General features: G+C 41.5%; 1 protein-coding gene across 1 annotated transcript in view; it reads left to right on the forward strand.

The window, feature by feature from the left end:
• LOC128697133 (extracellular sulfatase SULF-1 homolog) overlaps window positions 1–18,389 on the forward strand; it is an 849,281-nt gene that overhangs the window by 314,677 nt on the left and 516,215 nt on the right. Inside the window, exon 2 of the mRNA XM_070104220.1 lies at window positions 148–247. The gene's annotated coding sequence lies outside the window, so the exon portion shown is untranslated. The remainder of the gene's footprint in view (window positions 1–147; window positions 248–18,389) is intronic.

Raw genomic sequence — 18,389 nt, forward strand, 5'->3', positions numbered from 1 at the left:
TGTACTACTCGAGTACATTGTTGTACTACTCGAGTACATTGTTGTACTACTCGAGTACATTGTTGTACTACTCGAGTACATTGTTGTACTACTCGAGTACATTGTAAGTAACAGTACAAAGCTGATACCTCTTATTTCCTTCCTCAGGTTGGTTTCCAGCACCAGAGAATATTGGTCTTCCTGTTTCCTGGCTTGCTGATTAACACCTTGATCAACTAAGCTGTTGGTGCTTGTGGCATGCTGCGAGGTATGTTACTGACTGTTCTCTATATCTCAAGGGAGCTGTGGTTTCTGAGTCCTTCAGTACTGACTGGAAAGGATCCTTGTGGAATCCTCTGTGAATCGAGAGATAAGGAAATGTTTTAGACAGGATGGATAATGAGAACCTTCAAAACTAGGGATGCCAAGCCCATGATGACACTCTTCAGGTCACTTGTTCTATCTAGGCTGGATTATTGCTGCACTCTAACAGCACCTTTCAAGGCAGGTGAAATTGCTGACCTAGAAAATGTACAGAGAACTTTCACGGCGCGCATAACGGAGATAAAACACCTCAATTACTGGGAGCGCTTGAGGTTCCTAAACCTGTATTCCCTGGAACGCAGGAGGGAGAGATACATGATTATATACACCTGGAAAATCCTAGAGGGACTAGTACCGAACTTGCACACGAAAATCACTCACTACGAAAGCAAAAGACTTGGCAGACGATGCAACATCCTCCCAATGAAAAGCAGGGGTGTCACTAGCACGTTAAGAGACCATACAATAAGTGTCAGGGGCCCGAGACTGTTCAACTGCCTCCCAGCACACATAAGGGGGATTACCAACAGACCCCTGGCAGTCTTCAAGCTGGCACTGGACAAGCACCTAAAGTCAGTTCCTGATCACCCGGGCTGTGGCTCGTACGTTGGTTTGCGTGCAGCCAGCAGCAACAGCCTGGTTGATCAGGCTCTGATCCACCAGGAGGCCTGGTCACAGACCGGGCCGCGGGGGCGTTGACCCCCGGAACTCTCTCCAGGTAAACTCCAGGTAATAGATTTTGCAAAGGCATTTATCAGATGTAGCGCTGGAAATCACAGCCAACAAAACAAGGTCGAAAGGTATATCAGAAAATATAGGCAGATCAATATTTAGATTTCTAGGAATGAGAAAAATTGTGGATTTAAACCTAACTCTAGTAAACCATACCACGGGTGGGATTTGAACCCGCGGTGGTATGGTTTGTTTGCAATCGTGTCACTACGATTTCGTGAGTCATGTTGACGGCAGTGAGGGGATTTGAGCTAGAGTTCGTCACGGCCACACTAGCTGGAGATTCGTCTGTACAAACTTGCATTTGTGGTCACAGTGGTGGCCTATGCTAACCTTCCTATGGTGTAGAAATATACCTAGTTGGACGAATCTTATTGTGGCTAGCTGGTCCAGTGGCTGACACGACGGTCTAGAGTTTTGAGACTCTCTGACCATGGGTTCAAATCCCGCCCGTGGTATGGTTTGTTTGCAATCGTGTCATTACGATTTCGTGAATCAGAACTCTAGTAATATCAAAGTGAAAAGATGAGTACCTCAAGGTGTGTTCCTGGCACCATTGTTGTTACCTGTGTGAAACTGATGGGTAAGTGTTATACCTCATTCTTTTAAATTTCTCTCATTATTCACACTATGCACCTAAGTGGTTGGACCACTTACCTTTCTTACCCTACTTACCCTCCTCCATCCCTCCCCTTTCCCATATTTCCATCTTTACCCATCCTTCAGCCTTCCCCATCTTACCACAGCTTTGCCTAACAGGCATACAGAAACACCAACCACAGACTCTTGTAATCCTTTACAGATCAACTCATAGTAAGTATGATAACTGCCTTGGTAGCTGGATACACAAAAATAAACTGGAATCAAGCAAGTCTTCCAGTGGACAAGCCTGTCCCATGGCCGGGCTCAGAGAGTGGACAAACTTCCGAGACTTTCTTTGAGGGTAAAGGTAGTGGTGACCAGTTTCAACTGATAGAGGGGATTGTAGGAAGGACACCCCACCGGTGGAAAGATTTGCGTTAGTGATGTATGATTACTGGAAAATCTACCTATGTTATGGTGGTGTTTTATTTATCAGGAAACAAGTATCCATGTCAGGGGATACTTCATGCCTCAAACATCCACTGGCAATCCTTGGTGTTTTATTTATCAGGAAACAAGTATCCCCGGACAAGGGTCAGGGGATACTTCAGGGGATACTTCATGCCTCAAACATCCACTGGCAATCCTTGGTGTTTTATTTATCAGGAAACAAGTATCCCCGGACATGGGTCAGGGGATACTTCAGGGGATACTTCAAACATCCACTGGCAATCCTTGGTGTTTTATTTATCAGGAAACAAGTATCCCCGGACATGGTTCAGGGGATACTTCATGCCTCAAACATCCACTGGCAATCCTTGGTGTTTTATTTATCAGGAAACAAGTATCCCCGGACATGGGTCAGGGGATACTTCAGGGGATACTTCATGCCTCAAACATCCACTGGCAATCCTTGGTGTTTTATTTATCAGGAAACAAGTATCCCCTGACATGGGTCAGGGGATACTTCATGCCTCAAACATCCACTGGCAATGCTTGGTCTTTTATTTACCAGGAAACAAGTATCCCCTGACATGGTTCAGGGGATACTTCATGCCTCAAACATCCACTGGCAATCCTTGGTGTTTTATTTACCAGGAAACAAGTATCCCCTGACATGGGTCAGGGGATACTTCAGGGGATACTTCATGCCTCAAACATCCACTGGCAATCCTTGGTGTTTTATTTACCAGGAAACAAGTATCCCCTGACATGGGTCAGGGGATACTTCATGCCTCAAACAACCACTGGCAATCCTTGGTGTTTTATTTATCAGGAAACAAGTATCCCCGGACATGGGTCAGGGGATACTTCAGGGGATACTTCAAACATCCACTGGCAATCCTTGGTGTTTTATTTATCAGGAAACAAGTATCCCCTGACATGGTTCAGGGGATACTTCATGCCTCAAACATCCACTGGCAATCCTTGGTGTTTTATTTACCAGGAAACAAGTATCCCCTGACATGGTTCAGGGGATACTTCATGCCTCAAACAACCACTGGCAATCCTTGGTGTTTTATTTACCAGGAAACAAGTATCCCCTGACATGGTTCAGGGGATACTTCATGCCTCAAACATCCACTGGCAATCCTTGGTGTTTTATTTACCAGGAAACAAGTATCCCCTGACATGGTTCAGGGGATACTTCATGCCTCAAACATCCACTGGCAATCCTTGGTGTTTTATTTACCAGGAAACAAGTATCCCCTGACATGGTTCAAGGGATACTTCACTGGCAATCCTCACATAACCAAAGGCTCCAGTGTCGTGTCATCATATGACCTTTGGAAATAAACATTAAGATGATGCCTTTATAGATGTCTCAAGTAATTTGTACAGGATTATGATTATAATCAAGGGGAGAGGGCTAAACCCGTAGGAATATTCATCCCCTGTGGCCGGGGGAGGGGGACGTGGAAGGTATTAAGGCTTAAGTCAGGGAACTGGAGCACAGAACCAATTCCCTAGATCAAGAGCCCCTCACCAGCGTCAAAGAACCTGCCTTGAGGGTCATTTGCAGAGGTGCTCGTGAGGGTACACAGCTTCGTTTCTCTCACCTGGTTTAACAAACTGGGGTCTTGTAAAACAAGAGAGAAACGTCGTCATGATAAACGTCTCGGTAGTTTCTCTTGTGGTTGTTTACTGGGGATAATTATTATGTTAAACAAGGCAAATGTATCAAACCCACGACTGGAGGCTGCTGGTATATACCTGGAGGCTGCTGGTATATACCTGGAGACTGCTGATGTACATATACCTGGAGACTGCTGATATATACCTGGAGACTGCTGATATATATATACCTGGAGGCTGCTGATATATACCTGGAGACTGCTGATGTATATACCTGGAGACTGCTGATGTATATATACCTGGAGGCTGCTGGTATATACCTGCAGGCTGCTGATGTATATACCTGGAGACTGCTGATATATACCTGGAGACTGATGATATATACCTGGAGACTGCTGATGTATATACCTGGAGACTGCTGATGTATATATACCTGGAGGCTGCTGGTATATACCTGGAGGCTGCTGATGTATATACCTGGAGGCTGCTGGTATATACCTGGAGGCTGCTGATATATACCTGGAGGCTGCTGGTATATACCTGGAGACTGCTGGTATATACCTGGAGACTGCTGGTATATACCTGGAGACTGCTGATGTATATATACCTGGAGGCTGCTGATATATACCTGGAGACTGCTGATATATATATACCTGGAGGCTGCTGATGTATATACCTGGAGGCTGCCGGTATATACCTGGAGGCTGCTGGTATATACCTGGAGACTGCTGGTATATACCTGGAGACTGCTGATGTATATACCTGGAGACTGCTGATATATACCTGGAGACTGCTGATATATATATACCTGGAGGCTGCTGATGTATATACCTGGAGGCTGCTGGTATATACCTGGAGGCTGCTGGTATATACCTGGAGACTGCTGATGTATATACCTGGAGGCTGCTGATATATACCTGGAGACTGCTGATGTATATATACCTGGAGACTGCTGGTATATACCTGGAGGCTGCTGATGTATATACCTGGAGACTGCGGATGTATATACCTGGAGACTGCTGGTATATACCTGGAGGCTGCTGGTATATACCTGGAGACTGCTGATGTATATACCTGGAGACTGCTGATATATACCTGGAAACTGCTGATATATATATACCTGGAGGCTGCTGATGTATATACCTGGAGGCTGCTGGTATATACCTGGAGGCTGCTGGTATATACCTGGAGACTGCTGATGTATATATACCTGGAGGCTGCTGATATATACCTGGAGACTGGTGATATATACCTGGAGACTGCTGATGTATATATACCTGGAGACTGCTGGTATATACCTGGAGGCTGCTGATGTATATATACCTGGAGACTGCTGGTATATACCTGAAGGCTGCTGATGTATATACCTGGAGACTGCTGATATATACCTGGAGACTGCTGATGTATATACCTGGAGACTGCTGATATATACCTGGAGACTGCTGATGTATACATACCTGGAGACTGCTGGTATATACCTGGAGGCTGCTGATGTATATACCTGGAGACTGCTGATGTGTATACCTGGAGACTGCTGGTATATACCTGGAGGCTGCTGATATATACCTGGAGACTGCTCATGTATATATACCTGGAGGCTGCTGATGTATATATACCTGGAGGCTGCTGGTATATACCTGGAGACTGCTGGTATATACCTGGAGACTGCTGGTATATACCTGGAGGCTGCTGATATATACCTGGAGACTGCTGGTATATACCTGGAGGCTGCTGGTATATACATGGAGACTGCTGATATATACCTGGAGAGTGCTGATGTATATACCTGGAGGCTGCTGATGTATACCTGAAGACTGCTGATATATACCTGGAGACTGCTGATGTATATACCTGGAGACTGCTGGTATATACCTGGAGACTGCTGATATATACCTGGAGACTGCTGATGTATATACCTGGAGACTGCTGATGTATATACCTGGAGACTGTTGATGTATATACCTGGAGACTGCTGATGTATATACCTGGAGACTGCTGGTATATACCTGGAGACTGCTGATATATACCTGGAGACTGCTGATGTATATACCTGGAGACTGCTGATGTATATACCTGGAGACTGCTGATGTATATACCTGGAGACTGCTGATGTATATACCTGGAGATGCTGATGTATATACCTGGAGACTGCTGATATATACCTGGAGACTGCTGATGTATTTACCTGGAGGATGCTGATATATACCTGGAGACTGCTGATGTATATACCTGGAGGCTGCTGATGTATATACCTGGAGACTGCTGATGTATATATACCTGGAGACTGCTGATATATACCTGGAGACTGCTGATGTATATACCTGGAGGCTGCTGATATATACCTGGAGACTGCTGATGTATATACCTGGAGGCTGCTGGTATATACCTGGAGGCTGCTGATGTATATATACCTGGAGGCTGCTGATATATACCTGGAGGCTGCTGATATATACCTGGAGGCTGCTGATGTATATATACCTGGAGGCTGCTGGTATATACCTGGAGACTGCTGATATATACCTGGAGGCTGCTGATATATACCTGGAGACTGCTGATGTATATATACCTGGAGGCTGCTATATACCTGGAGACTGCTGATATATACCTGGAGGCTGCTGATATATACCTGGAGGCTGCTGATATATACCTGGAGGCTGCTGATATATACCTGGAGGCTGCTGATGTATATATACCTGGAGGCTGCTGGTATATACCTGGAGACTGCTGATATATACCTGGAGACTGCTGATGTATATACTTGGAGACTGCTGGTATATACCTGAAGACTGCTGATATATACCTGGAGACTGCTGATATATACCTGGAGACTGCTGATATATATACCTGGAGGCTGCTGATGTATATATACCTCGAGACTGCTGATGTATATACCTGGAGGCTGCTGGTATATACCTGGAGACTGCTGATATATACCTGGAGACTGCTGATGTATATACCTGGAGACTGCTTGTATATACCTGGAGACTGCTGATGTATACCTGGAGACTGCTGATATATATACCTGGAGGCTGCTGATGTATATATACCTGGAGACTGCTGATATATACCTGGAGACTGCTGATATATACCTGGAGACTGCTGATATATACCTGGAGACTGCTGATATATATACCTGGAGGCTGCTGATGTATATATACCTGGAGACTGCTGATGTATATATACCTGGAGACTGCTGATGTATATATACCGGGAGACTGCTGATATATATACCTGGAGACTGCTGATGTATACCTGGAGACTGATGATATATACCTGGAGGCTGCTGATATACACCTGGAGGCTGCTGATATATACCTGGAGACTGCTGATATATACCTGGAGACTGCTGATATATATACCTGGAGACTGCTGATGTATATACCTGGAGACTACTGATATATACCTGGAGACTGCTGATATATACCAAGAGACTGCTGATATATACCTGGAGGCTGCTGATATATACCTGGAGACTGCTGATATATATACCTGGAGACTGCTGATATATATACCTGGAGATTGCTGATATATATTACTGGAGACTGCTGGTATATATACCTGGAGACTGCTGACATATACCTGGAGACTGTTGATATATACCTGGAGACTGCTGATATATATACCTGGAGACTGATAATATATATACCTGGAGACTGCTGATATATACCTGGAGACTGCTGATACATATACCTGGAGACTGCCGATACATACCTGGAGACTGCTGATATATATACCTGGAGACTGCTGATATATATACCTGGAGACTGCTGATATATACCTGGAGACTGCTGATATATATACCTGGAGACTGCTGATATATACCTGGAGACTGCTGATATATACCTGGAGACTGCTGATATATACCTGGAGACTGCTGATATATATACCTGGAGACTGCTGATATATACCTGGAGACTGCTGATATATACCTGGAGACTGCTGATATATATACCTGGAGACTGATAATATATATACCTGGAGAGACTGCTGATAATATATACATAGAGACTGCTGATATATATACCTGGAGACTGCTGATATATACCTGGAGACTGCTGATATATACCTGGAGGCTGCTGATATATATGCCTGGAGACTGCTGATATATATTCCTGGAGACTGCTGATATATATACCTCGAGACTGATAATATATATACCTGGAGACTGCTGATAATATACCTGGAGACTGCTGATATATATACCTGGAGACTGCTGATAATATATACCTGGAGACTGCTGATATATATACCTGGAGACTGCTGATACATATACCTGGAGACTGCTGATATATATACCTGGAGACTGCTGATATATATACCTGGAGACTGATGATAATATATATATATACCTGGAGACTGCTGATATATACCTGGAGACTGCTGATATATACCTGGAGACTGCTGATATATATACCTGGAGGCTGCTGATGTATATATACCTCGAGACTGCTGATGTATATACCTGGAGGCTGCTGGTATATACCTGGAGACTGCTGATATATACCTGGAGACTGCTGATGTATATACCTGGAGACTGCTGGTATATACCTGGAGACTGCTGATGTATACCTGGAGACTGCTGATATATATACCTGGAGGCTGCTGATGTATATATACCTGGAGACTGCTGATATATACCTGGAGACTGCTGATATATACCTGGAGACTGCTGATATATACCTGGAGACTGCTGATATATATACCTGGAGGCTGCTGATGTATATATACCTGGAGACTGCTGATGTATATATACCTGGAGACTGCTGATGTATATATACCGGGAGACTGCTGATATATATACATGGAGACTGCTGATGTATACCTGGAGACTGATGATATATACCTGGAGGCTGCTGATATACACCTGGAGGCTGCTGATATATACCTGGAGACTGCTGATATATACCTGGAGACTGCTGATATATATACCTGGAGACTGCTGATGTATATACCTGGAGACTACTGATATATACCTGGAGACTGCTGATATATACCAAGAGACTGCTGATATATACCTGGAGGCTGCTGATATATACCTGGAGACTGCTGATATATATACCTGGAGACTGCTGATATATATACCTGGAGATTGCTGATATATATTACTGGAGACTGCTGGTATATATACCTGGAGACTGCTGACATATACCTGGAGACTGTTGATATATACCTGGAAACTGCTGATATATATACCTGGAGACTGCTAATATATATACCTGGAAACTGCTGATATATATACCTGGGAACTGATAATATATATACCTGGAGACTGCTAGTATATACCTGGAGATTGCTGATATATATACCTGGAGACTGCTGATATATATACCTGGAGATTGGTGATATATATACCTGGAGACTGCTGATATATATACCTGGAGACTGCTGATATATATACCTGGAGACTGCTGATATATATACCTGGAGACTGCTGATATATATACCTGGAGACTGCTGACATATATACCTGGAGACTGATAATATATATACCTGGAGACTGCTGATATATACCTGGAGACTGCTGATACATATACCTGGAGACTGCCGATACATACCTGGAGACTGCTGATATATATACCTGGAGACTGCTGATATATATACCTGGAGACTGCTGATATATACCTGGAGACTGCTGATATATATACCTGGAGACTGCTGATATATACCTGGAGACTGCTGATATATACCTGGAGACTGCTGATATATATACCTGGAGACTGCTGATATATACCTGGAGACTGCTGATATATACCTGGAGACTGCTGATATATATACCTGGAGACTGATAATATATATACCTGGAGACTGCTGATATATACCTGGAGACTGCTGATACATATACCTGGAGACTGCCGATACATACCTGGAGACTGCTGATATATATACCTGGAGACTGCTGATATATATACCTGGAGACTGCTGATATATACCTGGAGACTGCTGATATATATACCTGGAGACTGCTGATATATACCTGGAGACTGCTGATATATACCTGGAGACTGCTGATATATACCTGGAGACTGCTGATATATATACCTGGAGACTGCTGATATATACCTGGAGACTGCTGATATATACCTGGAGACTGCTGATATATATACCTGGAGACTGATAATATATATACCTGGAGAGACTGCTGATAATATATACATAGAGACTGCTGATATATATACCTGGAGACTGCTGATATATACCTGGAGACTGCTGATATATACCTGGAGGCTGCTGATATATATGCCTGGAGACTGCTGATATATATACCTGGAGACTGCTGATATATATACCTGGAGACTGATAATATATATACCCGGAGACTGATGATATATACCTGGAGGCTGCTGATATATATGCCTGGAGACTGCTGATATATATACCTGGAGGCTGCTGATATATATACCTGGAGACTGATAATATATATACCTGGAGACTGATGATATATACCTGGAGACTGCTGATATATATACCTGGAGACTGCTGATATATATACCTGGAGACTGCTGATACATATACCTGGAGACTGCTGATATATATACCTGGAGACTGCTGATACATATACCTGGAGACTGCTGATATATATACCTGGAGACTGCTGATATATATACCTGGAGACTGATGATAATATATATATATACCTGGAGACTGCTGATAATATATACCTGGAGACTGCTGATAATATATACCTGGAGACTGCTGATATATATACCTGGAGACTGCTGATAATATATACCTGGAGACTGCTGATATATATACCTGGAGACTGCTGATACATATACCTGGAGACTGCTGATATATATACCTGGAGACTGCTGATATATATACCTGGAGACTGATGATATATATACCTGGAGACTGCTGATGTATATACCTGGAGACTGCTGATATATATACCTGGAGACTGCTGAAATATATACCTCGAGTCTGCTGGTATATATACCTGGAGACTGCTGATAATATATACCTCGAGACTGCTGATAATATATACCTGGAGACTGCTGATATATATGCCTGGAGACTGCTGATATATATACCTGGAGACTGCTGATAATATATACCTCGAGACTGCTGATAATATATACCTGGAGACTGCTGATATATATGCCTGGAGACTGCTGATATATATACCTGGAGACTGCTGATAATATATACCTGGAGACTGCTGATATATATACCTGGAGACTGCTGATATATATACCTGGAGATTGCTGATATATATACCTGGAGACTGCTGATATATATACCTGGAGACTGCTGATATATATACCTGGAGACTGCTGATATATATACCTGGAGACTGCTGATATATATACCTGGAGACTGCTGATATATATACCTGGAGACTGCTGATATATATACCTGGAGACTGCTGATATATATACCTGGAGACTGCTGATATATATACCTGGAGACTGCTGATATATATACCTGGAGACTGCTGATATATATACCTGGAGACTGCTGATATATATACCTGGAGACTGCTGATATATATACCTGGAGACTGCTGATATATATACCTGGAGACTGCTGATATATATACCTGGAAACTGATAATATATATACCTGGAGACTGATAATATATATACCAGGAGACTGCTGATATATATACCTGGAGATTGCTGATATATATATACCTGGAGACTGCTGATATATATACCTGGAGACTGCTGATTTATATACCTGGAGACTGCTGATATATATACCTGGAGACTGCTGATATTTATACCTGGAGACTGCTGATATATATACCTGGAGACTGCTGATATATATACCTGGAGACTGCTGATATATATACCTGGAGACTGCTGATATATATACCTGGAGACTGCTGATATATATATATACCTGGAGACTGCTGATATATATACCTGGAGACTGCTGATATATATACCTGGAGACTGCTGATATATATACCTGGAGACTGCTGATATATATACCTGGAGACTGCTGATATATATACCTGGAGACTGCTGATATATACCTGGAGACTGCTGATATATATACCTGGAGACTGCTGATATATATACCTGGAGACTGCTGATATATACCTGGAGACTGCTGATATATATACCTGGAGACTGCTGATATATATACCTGGAGACTGCTGATATATATACCTGGAGACTGCTGATATATATACCTGGAGACTGCTGATATATATACCTGGAGACTGCTGATATATATACCTGGAGACTGCTGATATATATACCTGGAGACTGATAATATATATACCTGGAGACTGCTCATAATATATACCTGGAGACTGCTGATAATATATACCTAGAGACTGCTGATATATATACCTGGAGACTGCTGATATATACCTGGAGACTGCTGATATATATACCTGGAGACTGTTGATATATACCTGGACACTGCTGATATATATACCTGGAGACTGCTGATATATATACCTAGAGACTGATAATATATATACCTGGAGACTGCTGATAATATATGCCTCGAGACTGCTGATAATATATACCTGAAGACTGCTGATATATATACTGGAGACTGCTGATATATATACCTGGAGACTGCTGATATATATACCTGGAGACTGCTGATATATATACCTGGAGACTGCTGATATATATACCTGGAGACTGCTGATATATATACCTGGAGACTGCTGATATATATACCTGGAGACTGCTGATATATATACCTGGAGACTGCTGATATATATATACCTGGAGACTGCTGATATATATACCTGGAGACTGCTGATATATATACCTGGAGACTGCTGATATATATACCTGGAGACTGCTGATATATATACCTGGAGACTGCTGATATATATACCTGGAGACTGCTGATATATATACCTGGAGACTGCTGATATATATACCTGGAGACTGCTGATATATATATACCTGGAGACTGCTGATATATATACCTGGAGACTGCTGATATATATACCTGGAGACTGCTGATATATATGCCTAGACTGCTGGAGACTGCTGATATATATACCTGGAGACTGCTGATATATATACCAGGAGACTGCTGATATATATACCTGGAGACTGCCTGGAGACTGCTGATATATATACCTGGAGACTGCTGATATATATACCTGGAGACTGCTGATATATATACCTGGAGACTGCTGATATATATACCTGGAGACTGCTGATATATATACCTGGAGACTGCTGATATATATACCTGGAGACTGCTGATATATATACCTGAAGACTGCTGATATATATACTGGAGACTGCTGATATATAGAGCTGGAGACTGCTGATATATGTACCTGGAGACTGCTGATATATATACCTGGAGACTGTTGATATATACCTGGAGACTGCTGATGTATGTACCTGGAGACTGCTGATATATATACCTGGAGGCTGCTGATATATGTACCTGGAGACTGCTGGTATATATACCTGGAGACTGCTGATATATATTCCTGGAGACTGCTGATATGTATACCTGGAGACTGCTGATATATATACCTGGAGACTGCTGATATATACCTATATATATATACCTGGAGACTGCTGATATATGTACCTTGAGACTGCTGATATATATACCTGGAGACTGCTGATATATATACCTGGAGACTGCTGATATATATACCTGGAGACTGCTGATATATATACCTGGAGACTGCTGATATATATACCTGGAGACTGCTGATATATATACCTGGAGACTGCTGATATATATACCTGGTGACTGCTGATATATACCTGGAGACTGCTGATATATATATATATATATATACCTGGAGACTGCTGATATATATTCCTGGAGACTGCTGATATATATACCTGGAGACTGCTGATGTATATACCTGGAGACTTCTGATATATATACCTGGAGACTGCTGATATATATACCTGGAGACTGCTGATATATATACCTGGAGACTGCTGATATATATACCTGGAGACTGCTGATATATATACCTGGAGACTGCTGATATATATACCTGGAGACTGCTGATATATATACCTGGAGACTGCTGATATATATACCTGGAGACTGCTGATATATATACCTGGAGACTGCTGATATATATACCTGGAGACTGCTGATATATATACCTGGAGACTGCTGATATATATACCTGGAGACTGCTGATATATACCTGGAGACTGCTGATATATACCTGGAGACTGCTGATATATATACCTAGAGACTCCTGATATATATATATACCTCGAGACTCCTGATATATATACCTGAAGACTGCTGATATATACTTGGAGACTGTTGATATATATACCTGGAGACTGCTGATATATATACCTGGAGACTGCTGATATATATACCTGGAGACTGCTGATATATATACCTGGAGACTGCTGATATATATACCTGGAGACTGCTGATATATATACCTGGAGACTGCTGATATATATACCTGGAGACTGCTGATATATATACCTGGAGACTGCTGATATATATACCTGGAGACTGCTGATATATATACCTGGAGACTGCTGATATATATACCTGGAGATTGCTGATATATATACCTGAAGACAGCTGATATATATACCTTGAGACTGCTGACATATATACCTGGAGATTGCTGGTATATATACCTGGAGACTGCTGATATATATACCTGGAGATTGGTGATATATATACCTGGAGACTGCTGATATATGCCTGGAGACTGCTGATATACATACCTGGAGACTGCTGATATATATACCTGGAGACATAATATATATACCTTTAGACTGCTGTTATATATACCTGGAGACTGCTGATATATATACCTGGAGATTGGTGATATATATACCTGGAGACTGCTGATATATATACCTGGAGACTGCTGATATATATACCTGGAGACTGCTGATATATATACCTGGAGACTGCTGATATATATACCTGGAGACTGCTGATATATATACCTGGAGACTGCTGATATATATACCTGGAGACTGCTGATATATATACCTGGAGACTGCTGATATATATACCTGGAGACTGCTGATATATATACCTGGAGACTGCTGATATATATACCTGGAGACTGCTGATATATATACCTGGAGACTGCTGATATATATACCTGGAGACTGCTGATATATATACCTGGAGACTGCTGATATATATACCTGGAGACTGCTGATATATATACCTGGAGACTGCTGATATATATACCTGGAGACTGCTGATATATATACCTGGAGACTGCTGATATATATACCTGGAGACTGCTGATATATATACCTGGAGACTGCTGATATATATACCTGGAGACTGCTGATATATATACCTGGAGACTGCTGATATATACCTGGAGACTGCTGATATATATACCTGGAGACTGCTGATATATATACCTGGAGACTGCTGATATATATACCTGGAGACTGATGATAATATATACCTGGAGACTGCTGATATATATACCTGGAGACTGCTGATATATATACCTGGAGACTGCTGAGAGACTGCTGATATATATACCTGGAGACTGCTGATATATATACCTGGAGATTGCTGATATATATACCTGGAGACTGCTGATATATATACCTAGAGACTGATATATATACCTGGAGACCTGGAGACTGCTGATATATATACCTGGAGACTGCTGATATATATACCTGGAGACTGCTGATATATATACCTGGAGACTGTTGATATATATACCTGGAGACTGCTGGTATATATACCTGGAGACTGCTGATATATATACCTGGAGACTGCTGATATATATACCTGGAGACTGCTGATATATATACCTGGAGACTGCTGATATATACACGTGGAGACTGCTGATATATGTACCTGGAGACTGCTGATATATATACCTGGAGACTGCTGATATATATACCTGGAGACTGCTGATATATATACCTGGAGACTGCTGATATATATACCTGGAGACTGCTGATATATATACCTGGAGACTGCTGATATATATACCTGGAGACTGCTGATATACATACCTGGAGACTGCTGATATATATACCTGCTGAGGAGACTGCTGATATATATACCTGGAGACTGCTGATATATATACCTGGAGACTGCTGATATATATACCTGGAGACTGCTGATATATATACCTGGAGACTGCTGATATATATACCTGGAGACTGCTGATATATATACCTGGAGACTGCTGGTATATATACCTGGAGACTGCTGATATATACCTGGACACCAGGAGACTGCTGATATATATACCTGGAGACTGCTGATATATATACCTGGAGACTGCTGATATATATACCTGGAGACTGCTGATATATATACCTGGAGACTGCTGATATATATACCTGGAGACTGCTGATATATATACCTGGAGACTGCTGATATATATACCTGGAGACTGCTATATATACCTGGAGACTGCTGATATATATACCTGGAGACTGCTGATATATATATATATACCTGGAGACTGCTGATATATATACCTGGAGACTGCTGATATATATACCTGGAGACTGCTGATATATATACCTGGAGACTGCTGATATATATACCTGGAGACTGCTGATATATATACCTGGAGACTGCTGATATATATACCTGGAGACTGCTGATATATATACCTGGAGACTGCTGATATATATACCTGGAGACTGGTGATATATATACCTGGAGACTGCTGATATATATCCTGGAGACTGTTGATACATATACCTTGAGATTGGTGATATATATACCTGGAGACTGCTGATGTATAGCTGGAGACTGCTGATATATATACCTGGAGAGTGCTGATATATATACCTGGAGACTGCTGATATATATACCTGGAGACTGCTGATATATACCTGGAGACTGCTGATATATATACCATATATATACATGGAGACTGATATATATACCTGGAGATTGATGGTAATATATATATACCTGGAGACTGCTGATGTAAATACCTGGAGACTGCTAATAATATATATACCTGGAGACTGTTGGTAATATATATATATATATACCTGGAGACTGCTGATATATATACCTGGAGACTGCTGATATATATACCTGGAGACTGCTGATATATATACCTGGAGACTGCTGATATATATACCTGGAGACTGCTGATATATATACCTGGAGACTGCTGATATATATACCTGGAGACTGCTGATGTGTATATACCTGGAGATTGGAGATATATATACCTGGAGACTGTTGATATATACCTGGAGACTGCTCATAATATATACCTGGAGACTGCTGATAATATATACCTAGAGACTGCTGATATATATACCTGGAGACTGCTGATATATACCTGGAGACTGCTGATATATTCCTGGAGACTGATGATAATATATACCTGGAAACTGCTGATAATATATACCTGGAGACTGCTGATATATATACCTGGAGACTGCTGATATATATACCTGGAGATTGCTGATATATATACCTGGAGACTGCTGATATATACCTGAAGACTGCTGATATATATACTGGAGACTGCTGATATATATACCTGGAGATTGCTGATATATATACCTGGAGACTGCTGATATATATACCTAGAGACTGCTGATATATATACGTGGAGACTGCTGATATATATACCTGGAGACTGCTGATATATATACCTGGAGACTGCCTGGAGACTGCTATACCTGGAGACTGCTGATATATATACCTGGAGACTGCTGATATATATACCTGGAGACTGCTGATATATATACCTGGAGACTGCTGATATATATACCTGGAGACTGCTGATATATATACCTGGAGACTGCTGATATATATACCTGGAGACTGCTGATATATATACCTGGAGACTGCTGATATATATACCTGGAGACTGCTGATATATATACCTGGAGACTGATAATGTATATACCTGGAGACTGCTGATATATATACCTGGAGACTGCTGATATATATACCTGGAGACTGCTGATATATACCTGGAGACATGATAATATATACCAGGAGACTGATGATAATATATATACCTGGAGACTGCTGATATATATACCTGGAGACTGCTGATACATATACCTGGAGACTGCTGATATATATACCTGGAGACTGCTGATATATATACCTGGAGACTGCTGATATATATACCTGGAGACTGCTGATATATACCTGGAGACTGCTGATATATATACCTGGAGACTGCTGATATATATACCTGGAGACTGCTGATATATATACCTGGAGACTGCTGATATATATACCTGGAGACTGCTGATATATATACCTGGAGACTGCTGATATATATACCTGGAGACTGCTGATATATATACCTGGAGACTGCTGATATATATACCTGGAGACTGCTGATATATATACCTGGAGACTGCTGATAATATATATACCTGGAGACTGCTGATATATATACCTGGAGACTGCTGATATATATACCTGGAGACTGCTGATATATATGCCTGGAGACTGATGATATATACCTGGAGACTGCTGATGTATACCTGGAGACTGCTGATATATATACGTGGAGACTACTGATATATATACCTGGAGACTGCTGATATATATACCTGGAAACTGCTGATATATATACCTGGAGACTGCTGATATATATACCTGGAGATTGGCGATATATATACCTGGAGACTGCTGATATATATACCTGGAGACTGCTGATATATATACCTGGAGACTGCTGATATATATACCTGGAGACTGCTGATATATATACCTGGAGACTGCTGATATATATACCTGGAGACTGCTGATATATATACCTGGAGACT

The sequence above is a fragment of the Cherax quadricarinatus genome, chromosome 89, assembly GCF_038502225.1.
Source record: "Cherax quadricarinatus isolate ZL_2023a chromosome 89, ASM3850222v1, whole genome shotgun sequence".
In the NCBI taxonomy this organism is placed as follows: domain Eukaryota; kingdom Metazoa; phylum Arthropoda; class Malacostraca; order Decapoda; family Parastacidae; genus Cherax; species Cherax quadricarinatus.